This window comes from Macaca fascicularis, chromosome 4, assembly GCF_037993035.2.
Source record: "Macaca fascicularis isolate 582-1 chromosome 4, T2T-MFA8v1.1".
Lineage (NCBI taxonomy): Eukaryota > Metazoa > Chordata > Mammalia > Primates > Cercopithecidae > Macaca > Macaca fascicularis.
Window position 1 is genome coordinate 16,876,659 of NC_088378.1, and position 16,037 is coordinate 16,892,695.

A 16,037-nucleotide genomic window follows, 5' to 3' on the forward strand; every position below is an offset into this window, starting at 1 on the left:
ACAGCATGGAAACACCGGACAAAGGGATGATTCACATCCTGGGAGGAACAGAGTGGGACAGTGTGATATTTTATCATGCTACTCAGAATAGCACACAGTTAAAAGCTTATAAATTGCTTATTTCTGGAATTTTCTGTTTAATATTTTTAGACCACTGTTGACCTCAGGTAACTAAAACTGCCTAAAGCAAAACTGCAGATGAGAGGGAACTATAGTATTTGCAACAACACAATTTTTGCAGATTTTTGAGGAAAAGTGTCATAATTCATCTAGAGGGCTGGAGTATCATGTAGCATTCTTAGTATATGGGTTTCCAAATCAAGGGATAGATTTTGAAAACTGCTTATTGCGTTAATTACTTAAGTTGATTGAGATGCAAACTCCCTAACCACTGTTGATTACCTCTAAAACAACTCCAAACCAGTTTTAATTGAACTCTTAAATATGTAGGATTCACTAAAACCTACACAGAAATAGCAATTGAGCCAACATGTATTGTTTTGGTTAAATGCCTAGGTATTCTAAAAATAATGAAAAATGGTCTAAGAACCAGTTTTTTTTTTTTTTTCATCCTTGGGTGGAAATGTTGACTACTGATTTATGCTTATGAATAAGAGAAATGAGACTTTGAGAATTTTCATTTGCTATTAGTCAAATGTAGGGCGAATTTAGAAAGCTTACCGATGTTTTTTCTACAACAATCATTTTTAAGAAGGAATTAATATCCATATCATGTTTGATTACGAAGCCAGGAAATGCAAGGAAGCAAATAAGAACTGCTGTGAAAACTGACCTAACTCCCTGCTAACCCCAAACATTCAATCTGTAGAGTCACATATGTATGCGTGTGTGTGTGTGTGTGTGTGTGTGTGTGCATATGTATTCTATAGGAACTGTAGCTGTGAAGAAGCTGCTGGCATAGAATGGGCCTGGGGAATCAATGTGATCCATAGGATAATTTGTGAAGAATAATCTCTTACTTAAAAACAGGGAACAAGTACCAAGACAGAGACAGAGAACAACTTCCCAAGTGGAAGCAGAGGAATTCTGCTGTTGGTCAAAGTTGAGACTCTGGGGATCAATACTAGCATGGATGCTGTCCAGATGTCAGGCCTTAATTATGTCCAATGTCAATCTCCCAAGAGGCACCTGTAGAGAAGCAGAGGAGGGGGACAGAAGAACAAGGAATGTAGAGGACTGCCATTCCAGTCCATGGGTAACCTCCAAATTAGAGGAAGTGAGAAAATCTAAGAATCAGATTCACTCTTCATAGTGACCAGGGAGAATGCCATGCATACAACAAAACTATAATTTATGTTTCTGAATTATGTAGGGAGTTGTCCTTAGAATATGTCTTGTACCATTACGTATATGAGTATCTGTCTTTGTTAAGTAAACGTTTGCCCCTTTCCATAATGCTTGAAGACAGGTATTAGAAGAAACAATGTATTTTTTTTCAGGAAAATATTTTTATTAAGACACAGGTTGCCCTTCTAGGAAGAATTAGTGTAATAGATAAAATTTATGCCTTTCATCTGTTTTAGTGGAACAGATGCCATTTCCTTTGATAGATAACTGGGATATAAAATATTTGAAGTGCTGATTGCAACTATGCGTTTCCTAGTGTAATAGATATAAATTTTCAAACCACAAACTCAGGTGTACAAAAATGTAACTACCTTTGCCTTTTTCCTTAGTTTAACTGGATCTTTACTTGGAGTTATTATGTTTGGTAGTAAAATATTTAAATTTTTTAAACTTTAGGTAGATGTATACATTGTAGGGTATCATTAATCTTTTCAGGTTTAAATTTACTCATTTCCAGATTTTCCTTTCCCCGTGTCTTCTCCCCAGCTTGAAGCATTCCAAGCACCTATATGCCATCATAACATGGGGCAGACATCCGCTTGGTGGCTCCCATGCCCCATCAAAGTGGCCTTCACTGAGCTTTACCTTGTCCTGTTTGGCATTTGAATGTGATCTTTATTTTAGTGTCTACCAAGAGGCTGGCGTTCCTAACGGGTGTACTTCAAAATAACCGCATCTTCATCTTGCACAGCTCGACCAGAAAGTCCTTCCGTGTTTGCTTTCCCGTGGCACTCTAGGGTCATGGCAACTTGGTGGTTCTTCCTCAGGCCCTCTCTGCCCCTGACATGTCTTCATGGTCTATGTCTTCTCTCTAACCCTACCAAGGTGGCAGAGACAATTACTTGAGACTGTTATTAATACTTCCAAACTTGTTTGGGGATATAGTTTTTATGTAGACATTATTATTGTTGTTGTTAAGAGGATACAGTTTGTATTTGGAAAGCCATCAACATTTATCTGGAGTCTCTATCAGTTTTGCTTCCTTCAAACTCATTTCAGAAATGGAACAGACATTATAGGATCCTTTTCTCAGGGATGCATGACAACTTGACTCCTCCAATCCTCATCAAGCCCCTGTACTTGTCAAGACTGGCCCTGCCTGGGGACAATATGCCTTACATGGCTCAGTTTCATGGTTTGGTTTTCATGGAGCAAAGGCCAAGAGATTTTAAAAAGGGAAAGATTACACCACAACATCTGTATCGTACAGTGACTACCAGTATAATTCTACTTAAAATAAAGCAAAACAAAAGAAGATAATAGTGATCCATGCTGTGTCCACTGTAAAGCAAAATAAGAATTTTCACCCTTTATGAAATATTCGAATAATTTTATGCCATCTTTCTTAACATGAAATGTAACTTGAAACCATAACAGAGTTGGTTCAGCTGTTTCCTGGAGAAAGGCCTGGCACAGTGTTTGAATTCTCTAGCATGAAGATACCTTCCAGAAGGCCGAGTAGGAGTGGATTGCCAAGGTTCTGCTTCACGCCTTGATGAACATAAACCTACATTTCTCACCAGCGAAGACTCAGATTATGGTGCTGAAAATATGTTTCATCACAAGATGACAGGTGGCCCAGCAGCAGCAGTTACTGCCTGTTCATGAACTATTTTATCACAGAATAGAACCACGTACATATTGACAAAGACACCTTTGCTGTTATTGTGGGAGTCATGGAGTCCTACAACTTCCCTGTATCTGACGCTTTACCAATTATATGAATCACCAGTTTTTTCTAAGAAATAGTTTATACTTTTAATTATAGAGTCATTTACATAAATTTTTTGGCTAGATGTTTACAGGTACATGTTAGTTGCCAGTCTTTTTTTTGTTTGTTTGTTTGTTTTTTTTTTTTTTGAGACAGAGTCTCACTCTATCACCCAGGCCAGAGTACAGTGGCATGATCTCCACTCACTGCTGCAACCTCCGCCTCCCGGGTTCAAGCGAATCTTGTTACAGCCTCCCAAATAGCTGGGATTACAGTTGTGTGCCACCGCACCCAGCTAATTTTTGTATTTTGTTGCGTTAGCTCTCAGTCTTGAAAAATATTTGACTGCAGATTCTAAGATGATGTTTCCTTCTCATTGAGACCTACCCCAACTAACCTTTTAAAAATTGCAACCCTCTTTTCAATGCTCTGCTTTTTATTATTTTTTCCCTTGGCACTTAATCACTTTTTCATATATTGTGTACATCATTTATTATGTTTATTGTTTATTGTCCATTTCCCTTCACTAAGAGGTAAGAGCAGAGCTCTATTTTCATTCACTAGTGTATCAAAAATATCTGACACATAGTTGATGCTCATTAATATTTGTTGAATGAGTGAGTTTGCTTGTAGATATCCTCCCAGATTAAGTTGCAAGATTAACTCAGTAGAGTATGCTTATGTCATTCTTTCTGTGAAAAATAATTACTTTGATCACATCTCATCACCTATGAGATTCGGTCCAACTCTTCAGTTTCATAATTCACCCTCAAACTGTTTTCCAGCTCCTACTTTTCTTTTATAGTCACTCAATGTGTAATCATAGTGTAACCACAGGAAAGTAATAGCTACTTTCCTTCACATGGTATTCGTCTTTCTATGCAGCAAAGCTTTCCCTGTGTATTATTTAGCTATATGGAATAATAAGGCAGAAAAATCTGCCTCAAAACCCAAGACAGTGTCTTAAGGCAACACACATTTTTGGTTTTTCACTTACGCATTGTGTGGGGCAGCTTTGATTCAGGCTGGGCTCAGCTGGGATCTGCTGGGCTTGGCTCCAGGCGGTAGGTTGGAATTAGGTCAGCTTTGTGTGCTTCCTCATTCTTCCTGGACCAGCAGCTATTCAGAGTATATTCTCTTTCTGGCAGATTGCCCAATGCAAGGGGCCACACTAAACCATGCTAGCACATTTATGGGCTCTGCTTGCATCATGACTGCTCACTTCCATTGGCTAAAGCAAGATGCATAGTCAAGCCCAATATCAATATAGTGGAGAAATATGTTCTACCCAAAGGATAAGAGATAGGTAAGTGGTAGATACGTTCTACCAAAAGATAAAAGAAGTAGATCAGAATATTTTCTGATCAACACAGTGTATATCTCACACATTATTCCTTGTTGGCATATCCATCATGACCTAGAACAAATGTTGCCTACTTTATGAACCTTCTCCATTGCAGTAGGTAGTCAGGTCTGAATTTTCAAATTCAGTGCAATCTGCTGATAGGTATGTCATTACACCATAGGCTTGTCTCTTCTCCTGGACTCTAAAGATCCTAGACAATTTCCTATTAAAATCTCTATTCTCAATATCTACCATACAACCTAGCAAGTTATATACTTAATAGATGTCATTTGTATAAGAATGTAGATAATCCCATTAAAGAAAACCAACGCCATTCAGATTCCATCAATGTCAGCTTTGTGTCTATCTGAAATGGGAAAACTACCATATGAAACTAAGTAGATATTGCATTAAATGTAGCACATTTAGGAAATGTTCCCATTTAAAACTGACTAGAAGCAGGTGATTTGAAATTAATTCCATAATGAAATACTATATAGCATGCTAAAGTGTTCAGTAAATTTGCCAAGGGTTTTTCCACAGAAAGTGATGGAAATATTCTTCAGCAGAAATTGACATTGAATGTTTAGAACCTTGACAGAAAGAACTTCTTAGCAGTCAAAAACGCAGAATATTCTTAGCTTTCTCTCAAAGTTCTGCGACAAAAATTTCAATGTTGCTTCAGTTTTCTTCAATGACACATATAATGTCAATTGACAAATGCCTGAATTTGTTCTAGATGATAATTATTCCACTCATTTACTCATCCTTCCTTCCAACCAACTATCTATTCGTTAGTCCATCTCTTTATTTGTGTATTCTACTTATCTCAACCAATTAAGCTTAGTTTTATTTAACTTCACTCATAATCCAGTTTAGAATCCATGATTTATGATTTCAATTACATCTTTGCCAGTATCCTGACCTGTTATTTCCCTTGGCTTTTTCAGTGCTTTCATTTGAATGAAGACTGGATGAGCCCAAGTACTCATTTCCATTGTATCTCCTTGAACCACCTAAACACCATTTTGTTAAACTAAAAAAGTCAATTCCCATTCCACTGTCTCCATCACAAATACACTATTGACTTTTAAGATTTATATTTTCAATATTCAATTAATTTTAAAATCACCTCATACAACAGTTGTCAAATAAGTTTGATCTATGAAGAAAATAATTAGAACTTAGGATGGCAATCCATAACATTAGTAGCACGCTGCTTAACCGTATCAGCTGCATTCTTGACAATTATAAAATGAGTACCAGCTGAAATAATTTTATATTTAATTTATTTTGGATATTCAGGTTTGCTTATTTTTATGATGAAATTTAAGTTTTGTTCTCTCTATGGAATCCAGGCATGATGTTTTCAGTTCATTCATATTCTTACCTTCCAATCTGTATATGTCTTATCTGGATGGAACAACAAAACATACATTATTACCAGCTGACATATTCAGATGGATTAATGTACCACAAAAAAAAAAAAGTTTTCACCTTGGAAAGAAGAGTCATGTCTTGGTGCACTGGGGAGTAAAATGGGTATGCTTTAAAGGAGAAGCAGGATGACCAGAAAATTTATAGGACAGGAATGATAAAACCAAATGCCTTAAAGGTCAGGAAAAGCCATGCAGGCAAGGTGTTAAAAAATGCTTGTGAGGAACTGTGGATAAATAGAGTCCCTATGCCACCTAAAAGCATTCCAGTCCTGTATATTATATCAACCAAATAAAACAGCCCAGAATCCCCATTGTGAGGCTACGGGTCCAGAGAATTGAGTTCAGTGAAGTAAAAGAGCCCCGAGCAATAAGGCATAGAAGTCAGCAAGTATATGTGGTGAGAGGTAAGCCCTCCAGCACAAAGGCATGCCTTTAGTGTTGTCTTATCAACACTGAGAGTTACCACTTAGAGAATTATGTGCTTAAGGCTTTACATCTTTTATAAATATAAGCTATATTTCAAAGGATAATTTGTCATAATTCTGTGCATTATCCAAGATAGAACTAAAATTTCCATAAGCAACAGGGACAACAACAACAACAAAAAAGGAATATCTGTTGCAACCAGCCTTAGGGATTGAAATTGGAGATTTAGTGCTGTCAGGAGATTTTCTCTTTTGCCTTTCTCTTTTTTCCCCCCACCCCCGCCCTTCTCTCTATCCATTTATTTTTCATTCTCTTTGCATGTATGTTCCATTCTCTTCTGTAAATGGGGTTTTCCTATGTCCAGCAGCCTCATCCTATTGATAATCATGAAAGAGAGAGAGAGAGAGAGAGAAAGAGAAATGGAGAGAGAGAGAGAGAGAGACAGAGAGACAGAGAGAGACAGAAAGATTCCCTTTATTCTATTATTCATATATTAATCCTATAGCGGTAATCTAATTTACTTTATTTGTGTCACATATACTCTGCATGGACCAATAACTATTACTTGGTTATAGTTTACCATGAGTGACCATACTGGCCAGACATAGGTTTTATTTCTATTCCAAGTGACCAAAGGATAGGTCTATAACCAGGGAAAATGAATAAAATGAATAAGAATGCTTGATAGGCAAGAAAACCAATACCCACAGTTCGCTACATATTGATGCTAATTAGACAGTTATACCTCAGTGGAAATAAATTAATTAAGATCTTTCTTGAGAAAGAGAGAAACAAAGAGCATAAAGGCAGGAGACTCAGAACCATATACTTGTTATGATTATTGACAGTAAAGCCTGATTTCCTATCTGGAATCCTAGGAAAACATTTACTAGATTTTGTGATCTTGGAGAACTTCCCTAAACTTCTTAAATCTCAGTTTCCTCTTCCATAAATGGGAATAATTTTTCATGGTATATCACCTACATCTAAAATGGTCACCATATCACGATTCCAAGCACTTACCACAGAATAAGTACTCAGTAAACATACATAAAATACTTAGCACAGAACTAAACAGTATTTCTTTTTCAATAGAAAGTATTCAATACATTAAAGATATAATGCATTGATCAACTAACGAGAGAATGAAAAGGAGATCTCACTAGGAGGCCAGGGAAAAATAAATGAAAGCCCAAGACTTGCGGGTCAAGAGATGAGCTTTGTCATACTGTTCTTTCAAGGTTAACTACAATGGTATTAAAATTTATTCTTTTGTTCATCTACATTTTCAAAATTATCTGTCTAATTACAGTACAGCCTATAAGTGCAAAAACAGAAAACTATGAAAACAAAACAAAACAAAAACAGTTGTATTTGTTCTTGGCTACATTATGTCATTCAAGCTGTAATTTCCATATGTTAGCTATGTTGCTGTCACTCCAAACAAAGTGATGAAATTTAGAAAGTACTTAAAGTAACTTATGGTTATTCCCAGACATCTGGATATTTATCATCATGAAGGCAAAATATCCACTTATTTTCATCAAGAAGCTTTGAGATTAAGCAGCAATATGTAGGGAATATGTAATAGGGGTTTCCTTTTTAATTTGTCTCTAGTGGTCATAATGGTTTTGGTCTGGCATAATCCTGAAATTGTGTTTGTTTTGTTGTTCAATATGAAGATGTCCTGTGCTCTGAATATATGCCATAACGTTTTCCATAAACTTGGGATGAGTTGATATGGTTCTATCCTAGTGCTGTCTGTGGCAGGGGGTGTGCATTTCACGATGGTGTCCATGGAGAAACAATGAAGCTACCAACTACCAAAAACAAAGATGGCTACCGTGCAGGAGCTCTGTAAATATCAGGTTTTTCACACCTGGTTCCACAGTAGTTGAGATAAATAGATTACCCTAAGGACCCAGGTAAAGATGAACAAGTTCATAAATTCAATGGTTTTGCTTGCCTTGGATATTTTTTCTCATAACGAAGCTAAAATGTTATATTTTTCTTCTAAGATTTTTTTTTCATTCTCATTTACTAAATGTCTTTAAAATTATGATTCTTAATAAGATCCTGCCCACTTCAGCATAAACAATTAAATTTTGAGCAAATACATTTGACTGTTGCATCCATGTGAAGACCTCTCCATGCCACTCCTGGGCTGACTTTTCCTCAGATTCATTCCCTACTTTCTTCTGCTAAGCTCTGTGTCACAGAGACTGAATTCTACGTATTGCATTCCTAGCCTCCTGAATTAGTTGGCTTTTCTTGTGTTTGCCCAACAGAAGTTACTGGCAGGAGACTGGAGGATGGAAGAAAAGGAGAGGCCAGGGTATTTATTTTTGTGCCTTCCTCCCACAGGAAGCATCTCCAGCAGCTTTATCTTCTTTATGGCTCCAGCTCCTATTAGGAATAAAAAAAAAATTACCACTATTTCAACTGCTATTGAGTCACTCCAGCTGCTGAACTACAGTAAAATCTCTTCCAGCCTAAGACTAGGAGTGGAGGTATGTTTTTATTGCTAATCTTCAGGTTACCTCACCAAACTCAGAATTAATAGTTCTTCCATCATCAATTTGCTACATCAAATTATCTCAGTTTTAAATAGTTTATATTTTCCTGGCTGGACTCAGACCGCAACACCTATTACCATCACTTGTCTAGTTGTTAAATAGAGAATATACCATTTCTAAACAAGTAACTCTAAAATATTCCAAATAGTTACCAATTTTTGTCATTAAAAGTAATTTTTTTGTACTTGTACAAACTTAATAAGACGAAAATGGGAAAATGCAGTTTTAAAATGCGAACACATGTCCTCAAGCCACAATCATGGCCCCATTAAATAATTCTGCTCCCCTGATTTAGCTACAAAACATTGTATTGAAAGTTCAATTGCATAACTTACTGTGTTTATACGTATAAACTAGAATAAGTGTGTGGCATTTTCTCCCATATTGTTAGAGATCAGTGTCATATAATGGCCTAATGAAATCCAAAGACGCACTTTTTTTTTTCCTGGAATTTTTGCACAAACCAAAAAAAAAAAAAAGGACAAGTTTAACTGTCAAATTCTCATGAAGGAGGAAAGTTGGAGTGATGAAGGCACTACATGCAGGAATTCCAAACTCATGCCTTGAGTCTCTTCTATATCTCCTTGAATAGACATTAATAAGGATGCATCTTATTGGCCCATTCTACTTAAATTTGTATAATTGGGCCACTTTAACATTTTCAGACTTCCAATCCTTTGGATTGTTGATCTAAAAACTAACCATTTTATTCTTTTATATAGAAAAGTTATTATTCTATTGAAATGGGATTCCCAGTTAAATCGATGCAGAGAATAAGCCAGGAGACAGTCATGACTGTGGTATGATTTGGTTAATTTATTGGACTTCTATCTCTCTGATAAGCTGTAAGTGCCATGAGTATCTGCTCTAAGGAAAATACAAACATGAACAATTCAACTATGGCAGCAGGCTTGCCAAAAATCAACCTACTAACACACTTACCAAAACCCTTCTAATTAGCCATGTAGTTACTCATAACCGACATTTGTTTAATATTTTAGAAAGGATGCATTTTTATTTATCTAACTTCATTGACACATTTCTGAGGAGATAAGGTATGTATTTTTAGCTCCATTGTACAGATAGGAACTGAGACTCAGAGAGGTTTGGTAACTGCCTCTATTCACATCTATTAGTTTTTTCTACAGCCTTAGTTACATTTGTTATTTTGGCTCTAGAACTATTCTCAAATTCGCTGCAGCCCTGATTCAACCACACATTTTTGCATTATTAGAAAACCTTTACTTATAGGTAATGACCTACACATTGGAAACACTAAAGCCTGATTTAAAGCCAGGTTTTCAGGGCTCCAAACTCTGAGTTTCTCATACTCCACCACATTGTATCTTAGAATTTAGCCTTCATGTAAACGTACCTTGCCCTACCAAACTATGAAACTGAGGAACTCCACTAAAATCTTACCAAAATAAGTTAATGGCTGCAGAAGACTGCATAGAGCTGATCTAATACACTTTGCCCGTCAATGCTTGCTTCACACTGTGATGGCCTTCCTCTTTTTGAGCCTTTTCTGAACATTTCTCTAGTATTGAAGCTTAGTTGCTTTGGATGCTAACATAGTGCACCTTGGGAAAACTTTGATTGCTGCAAAGTGCATTCTTATCTTGAGTCAAATTCTGTCTTTCTAATCGCAATTTATTTGCCCTAGCTCCACCTTTTGGGCTTAAATAAAGCAAAGATTCTCTCTCTTTCTATTTTAAAAAATACTTGCAAAAAACTATCATTCATTTAGTGGCTTATTCTCTGAGCAAAATATTGCCCGTCCATTCACCCAGTCCTAATAGAAGAAAGTTTTCAGTTCCTTCTCAACCTCAGATGGTTTCCTCTGTATAGACTTTGCTGAATCTACATAGCTCCTATTTTAAGGTTTCCAGCTCTAAGCACAATATTTCTGGTATGGTTACATTGAAAAAAAAAAAAAAAAGAGCAAAGCCTTTTCTGGACACACTGGTATCTGTTTCTCTTTTCTAACATCTCATCTCTCTCATGTCATGCATCACTCACACAGAGCTCATGGCAAGCACAGGTTCCTGCTGGTTCCCTCATGCCCTGCTGTAAAGTCATGTTTTCCCCTATTCTTCTACTGGCATGTTGATTTTGAACTTAAATAAGTTTTCATTTATGAAAATTCGTCTTGTTTAGCAACATCATAGAACATACATTTTGAAGCAGATTTGGTATGGAAGCAACCGCTCAACATTCAACAAAATCGATTTCCTCTTCTTCCTGGGCACACATATAGGTCACATGGATGTTTCCTAGAGCTGCCATACAAAGAAGCATGCATTAGGTGGTTTGAAACAGAAATTTATTCTCTCACAGTTCTGGCGGTCTGAAGTCTGCAATCAAGGTGTTGGGAGGTTTGGTTCATTCTGAGGACTATGAAGGGGAAGGTATTCCATGCCCCTCTCCTTGCTTCTGGTGGTTGCCAGCAGTCTTTGGCATTTCTGACCTTGTAGGTGCATCTCTCCGATCTCTGCCTCTGTGATCATGTCATGTTCCATTTGTGTGTTTACATGGCCATCTTCTAAGGATACCAATCATACTGGACTAGGGACCAACCTTACTCCTCTTGTATGATCTCACCCTAACTTAACTATAATAGTAACATCTGCAATAACCCTATTATGTCCAAACAAGGTCATATTTTAAAGTGTTGTATGTTAGGATTTCAATGTTATTTTTTTGCAAGGCACAATTTATTTTTTATTTATGTTTTTTACTTACTATGTGTTTAGTTTTTCTTCAACTTTTATTTAATTCTGGGGTACATTTGTTGGATGTGCAGGTTTCTTACGTAGGTAAACATGTGTCATGGTGGTTTGCTGCACAGATCAACTCATCACCTAGGTATTAAGCCCAGCATCCATTAGCTAATTTTTCTGATGCTCTCCCTCCCGCTAGTGTCCTTACCATTCAGTTCCCACTTGTAAGTGAGAACATGCGGTGTTTGGTTTTCTGTTCCTGTGTTAGTTTGCTGAGGATAACAGCTTCCAGTTCCATCCATGTGCCTGCAAAGGACATGATTTAGCTCCTTTTTATGGCTGCATAGTATTCCATGGTGTATATATACCACATTTTCTTTATCCAGTCTATCATTGATGGGCATTTGGATGGATTCCATGCCTTTGCTATTGTGAATAATGCTGCAATGAACATACACGTGCATGTGTCTCTATAATAGAATGATTTATATTCTCTTGGATATTCATACAGTCAGTAATGGGATTGCTGGATCTAATGGTATTTCTGTTTCTAGATCTTTCAGGAATCACCACACTATCTTCTAAATGATTGAACTAATTTACATTCCCATCAACTGTGTAAAAGCATTCCTTTTTCTCTGCGGCCTCTCCAGCAACTGTTGTTTCTTGACTTTTTAATAATAGCCCTTCTGACTGGTGGGAGATGGTATCTCATTGTGATTTTGACTTGCATTTCTCTAATGATCAGTGATGTAGAGCTTCTTTTTTCATATTTTTTGGCCACATAAATGTCTTCTTTTGAGAAGTGTCTGTTCATGTCTTATGTCCAATTTTTAATGGGGTTGTTTTTTTCTTGTGTATTTGTTTAAGTTCTTTGTAGACTTTGGATATTAGACCTTTCTCACATGAATAGATTGCAAAATTTTTCTCCCATTCTGTAGGTTGTCTGGATGATTGTTTCTTTTGCTGTGCAGAAGCTCTTTAGTTTAATTAGATCCCATTTGTCAATGTTTGCTTTTGTTGCAATTGCTTTTGGCATTTTCATCATGAAATCTTTGCCTTCAAGGCACAATTTAACTCATAACACCATACTACCCAACTTTCCTGCAGTTACATGTAGTTATATAAATTATATGACTGAGTTCTAGGGTGGGAATGTGAGTGTATGTAACACTTCCACACTTGATTCATAAAAATAGCCCATGCTCTTTTTTCCATTTTTTTTTTGGTCCAGATACAGCAATGAGAATGGAGAACCACAGATGGAAAGGACCTGGGTCTCTGACTTGCATTTTGAGGAGTGCCACCTCTTAGAGACCAATACTTGCCTTAGTTAAATAAGCTGAACATAGCTGTATTTTATATTGAGCCATTATGCTTTAAAAAATTATAGACTTTCCAAGTCCTAACTAAACACTTGGATTGACTTTAGTTCTATCATTAACTAGATGTGTGAACTTGGGTGTTATTTAAACTTTCAAAGCCTGTATACTTTTCATAAGAAGAGATGCAATACCTATCATTCAATCAGTTATGCTTAGTCCCTATTAGGTATCAGGACCATGGTTCAGTACAATGAAAATAAAGATCCCTTTCCTCAGGTAACCTACATTCTTCTGAGGAAGATGAATGCTAAACATGTAATCAAATACATAAATATAGAATGTCCGTAGAGATACAGACTATTAAAATGGTCAATATTTACACAGACTAACTGGGAGTGACGCTCTAATAAAGTTCAGTAGTCAAGAAACCTCTCAGACATGGCAAGGGGCTGGATCTGAGACAAATGATGAGCAAAAGCCATCCATGTAAAGGGTGCTCTAGGGACAAGCTTTGGCAAGTTCAGGAAATTAAAGCAAAACTAGTGTGATTAAAGCAAATGATAAAATGTCTGGAGCATAGGAAATAAGAAAGAGGAGAAATATGAGATGAAGTCAAAATGTAGGTAGGATATATGTTATATAGGCTTATAGCTCATTACAAGATTTTGGTTCTATTCTAAGAGATTGGCAAACCAATTGGAGCATTTTATGATCTGATTTTTATTTTTAAAAGATTATTCTGATAACCATGTTTTCACTGGATAATAGGAAAAGCGTGGAAGCATTTACTAGGCATTTGGAGTAATCCAGGTGAGAAATAATGGGGACTTAGACTAGGATGGCAACAGAGGACACAGTGAAAAGTAGTTAGGTTGTCTCATAGCAAATAAATATGTACCTGAAATAATGATGATGATAATGAGAGCAATTGCAATAAAAATAGCAATAATAATAATAATACCTGACAATGAATTTAGCCTTTACAATTGACTTTTATTCTTCGACTTTCCTTTTCAATTTCATGCACTATAAACACTTAAATCTTATCTTATTAATATCCTTTCCTGGGTCATTAATAAAGTTGTTAACTTCTAATTCAAGAGTGAACACTTTTATTTCCTATCCATTGATAGCCATTATAATGATGTTAAATGAATGAAAATGATATAATCCTACAACCATAACCATAATAGAAAGTGAGACATCAGCGGACACTTAAAATATCTCCAAAAGATGAAAAATAGATGAGCTGATGGAGTCCAGAGACAGCTACAATCAAAGAGGGAACTAGGCTGCCCCTGGCAATAAGGCAAGTGACCTCAGATGATTGAAGTGAAAAGTGGGTTCAAAAGAGAAAGAATAACTAAGTTCCCATGTGTGTAATAATTCTCCATCTCTAATCCAGAAGCCATGTATTAACTACCAAAGCAAATATATACAACAAAGTAAACAGCCAAAGGAAAATCAGTCTCACAATAAATTTAGCTGCCTAATGAGAAATGGGGCAACTAGCATGTTCTAGCATTTAGAAAATTTTAGGCACAGTGACTGACACTCAGCCCTGTATCCTGCTTGGCAAAAGCAACCTGTCAATAAAACCCATTTATGAGCAGAGTGGTATCAACCAAATATATTATTGTGTCATTTTAAGATAGGAAAGAAAACAAAAGTAAAGTAAGAAGTAGAAGAGTAATTTATTCTTAGAAAGATTTATATGTGTATGTGTATATATATACAAATATATGTAATTCATAAAATAAAAGAATAGCATTACTCACCAAATTAAGGATCAAAGGAAGAGAAAACATTATTTGACATTTAAAATGCTCTTGACAAAATTAGTAATTGAAAAATTGTTAGAAGATGAAGTCAAAGGAATTCCTCAAATATATATTAAAACACATGATCATAGGATAAAGATAACAATGACAAGGTATTCATTTAAGACACTCAGCACTGAATTAGTGTTCTGAGAAGGGAACATACACAAAATGGAGATAAAATTATTTTTTTAAAAATACAAGAATATTTCCAGAGTTTGGTAGATATGCTCAAACTAAAAGAGCTTGTCAAATATTGAAGAAAATGAGTAATACTTTAAAAAATTGAGCCAAAATTGAATACTTTAAAATATTGAACAAAATGAATAATACTTTAAAAATGCTCTCTAGATGTATCATTTTATCTTAGAAAACAGTGTTCCATTTATCCAGTACTGTGTGGCAGACCAATTCAAAATTTCAAAACTTCATTAATATATGAAACAGCCTGATGTAGCCATTCCACAATGTATACATATATCAAAACATCATGTGTGCCTCATGTTGTGCACTAATAGATACAATTTTTGTTTGTCAGTGTAAAAACTAATTTTTAAAAAACATGGCTTCAAACAACAGCAACATAAATTTTAGTCACAAATCTGCAGGTGGGACAAAGCTCAGCTCATCTCTGTTCTAATTCATGTCAGCTCTGGCAGCTCAAAGGCTGGGGTTAAAGTCCTTGGAAAGCTCACTCACTCGCATGCCTGGGCAACGGGAAAACTACAAAACATCTGTGCTGAACAGTTGGGTTTCCTCAGGCATCTCTGTATCTCTTTTTTTTTTAAATTTTTTATTTTATTATACTTTAAGTTCTAGGGTACATGTGCACAACGTGCAGGTTTGTTACATATGTATACTTGTGCCATGTTGGTGTGCTGCACCCATCAACTCGTCAGCACCCATCAACTCGTCATTTACGTCAGGTATAACTCCCAATGCCATCCCTCCCCCCTTCCCCCTCCCCATAATAGGCCCCAGTGTGTGATGTTCCCCTTCCAGAGTCTGAGTGATCTGATTGTTCAATTCCCACCTATGAGTGAGAACATGCAGTGTTTGGTGTTCTGTTCTTGCGATAGTTTGCTGAGAATGATGGTTTCCAGCTGCATCCATGTCCCTACAAAGGACACGAACTCATCCTTTTTTATGGCTGCATAGTATTCCATGGTGTATATGTGCCACATTTTCTTAATCCAGTCTGTCACTGAAGGACTTTTGGGTTGATTCCAAGTCTTTGCTATTGTGAATAGTGCCACAATAAACATATGTGTGCATGTGTCTTTGTAGCAGCATGATTTATAATC

The 16,037-nt window shown here is 36.3% G+C and overlaps 2 long non-coding RNA genes across 2 annotated transcripts in view; both read right to left on the reverse strand.

Moving 5' to 3' along the window:
* LOC123572848 (uncharacterized) overlaps positions 1–4,244 on the reverse strand; it is a 28,956-nt gene extending 24,712 nt beyond the window's left edge. Inside the window, exon 1 of the long non-coding RNA XR_006697394.3 lies at positions 4,077–4,244. This is a non-coding gene — a long non-coding RNA (uncharacterized lncRNA). The remainder of the gene's footprint in view (positions 1–4,076) is intronic.
* Positions 4,245–7,004: 2,760 nt separating this feature from the next.
* On the reverse strand, positions 7,005–15,388 carry LOC135970389 (uncharacterized). The gene is made up of 4 exons (XR_010586066.2): positions 15,332–15,388; positions 11,797–11,894; positions 11,044–11,147; positions 7,005–8,695 (listed from the first exon to the last, which is right to left on the reverse strand). It is a non-coding gene; the product is annotated as an uncharacterized lncRNA (long non-coding RNA).
* Between the last annotated feature and the right edge of the window lie 649 nt (positions 15,389–16,037).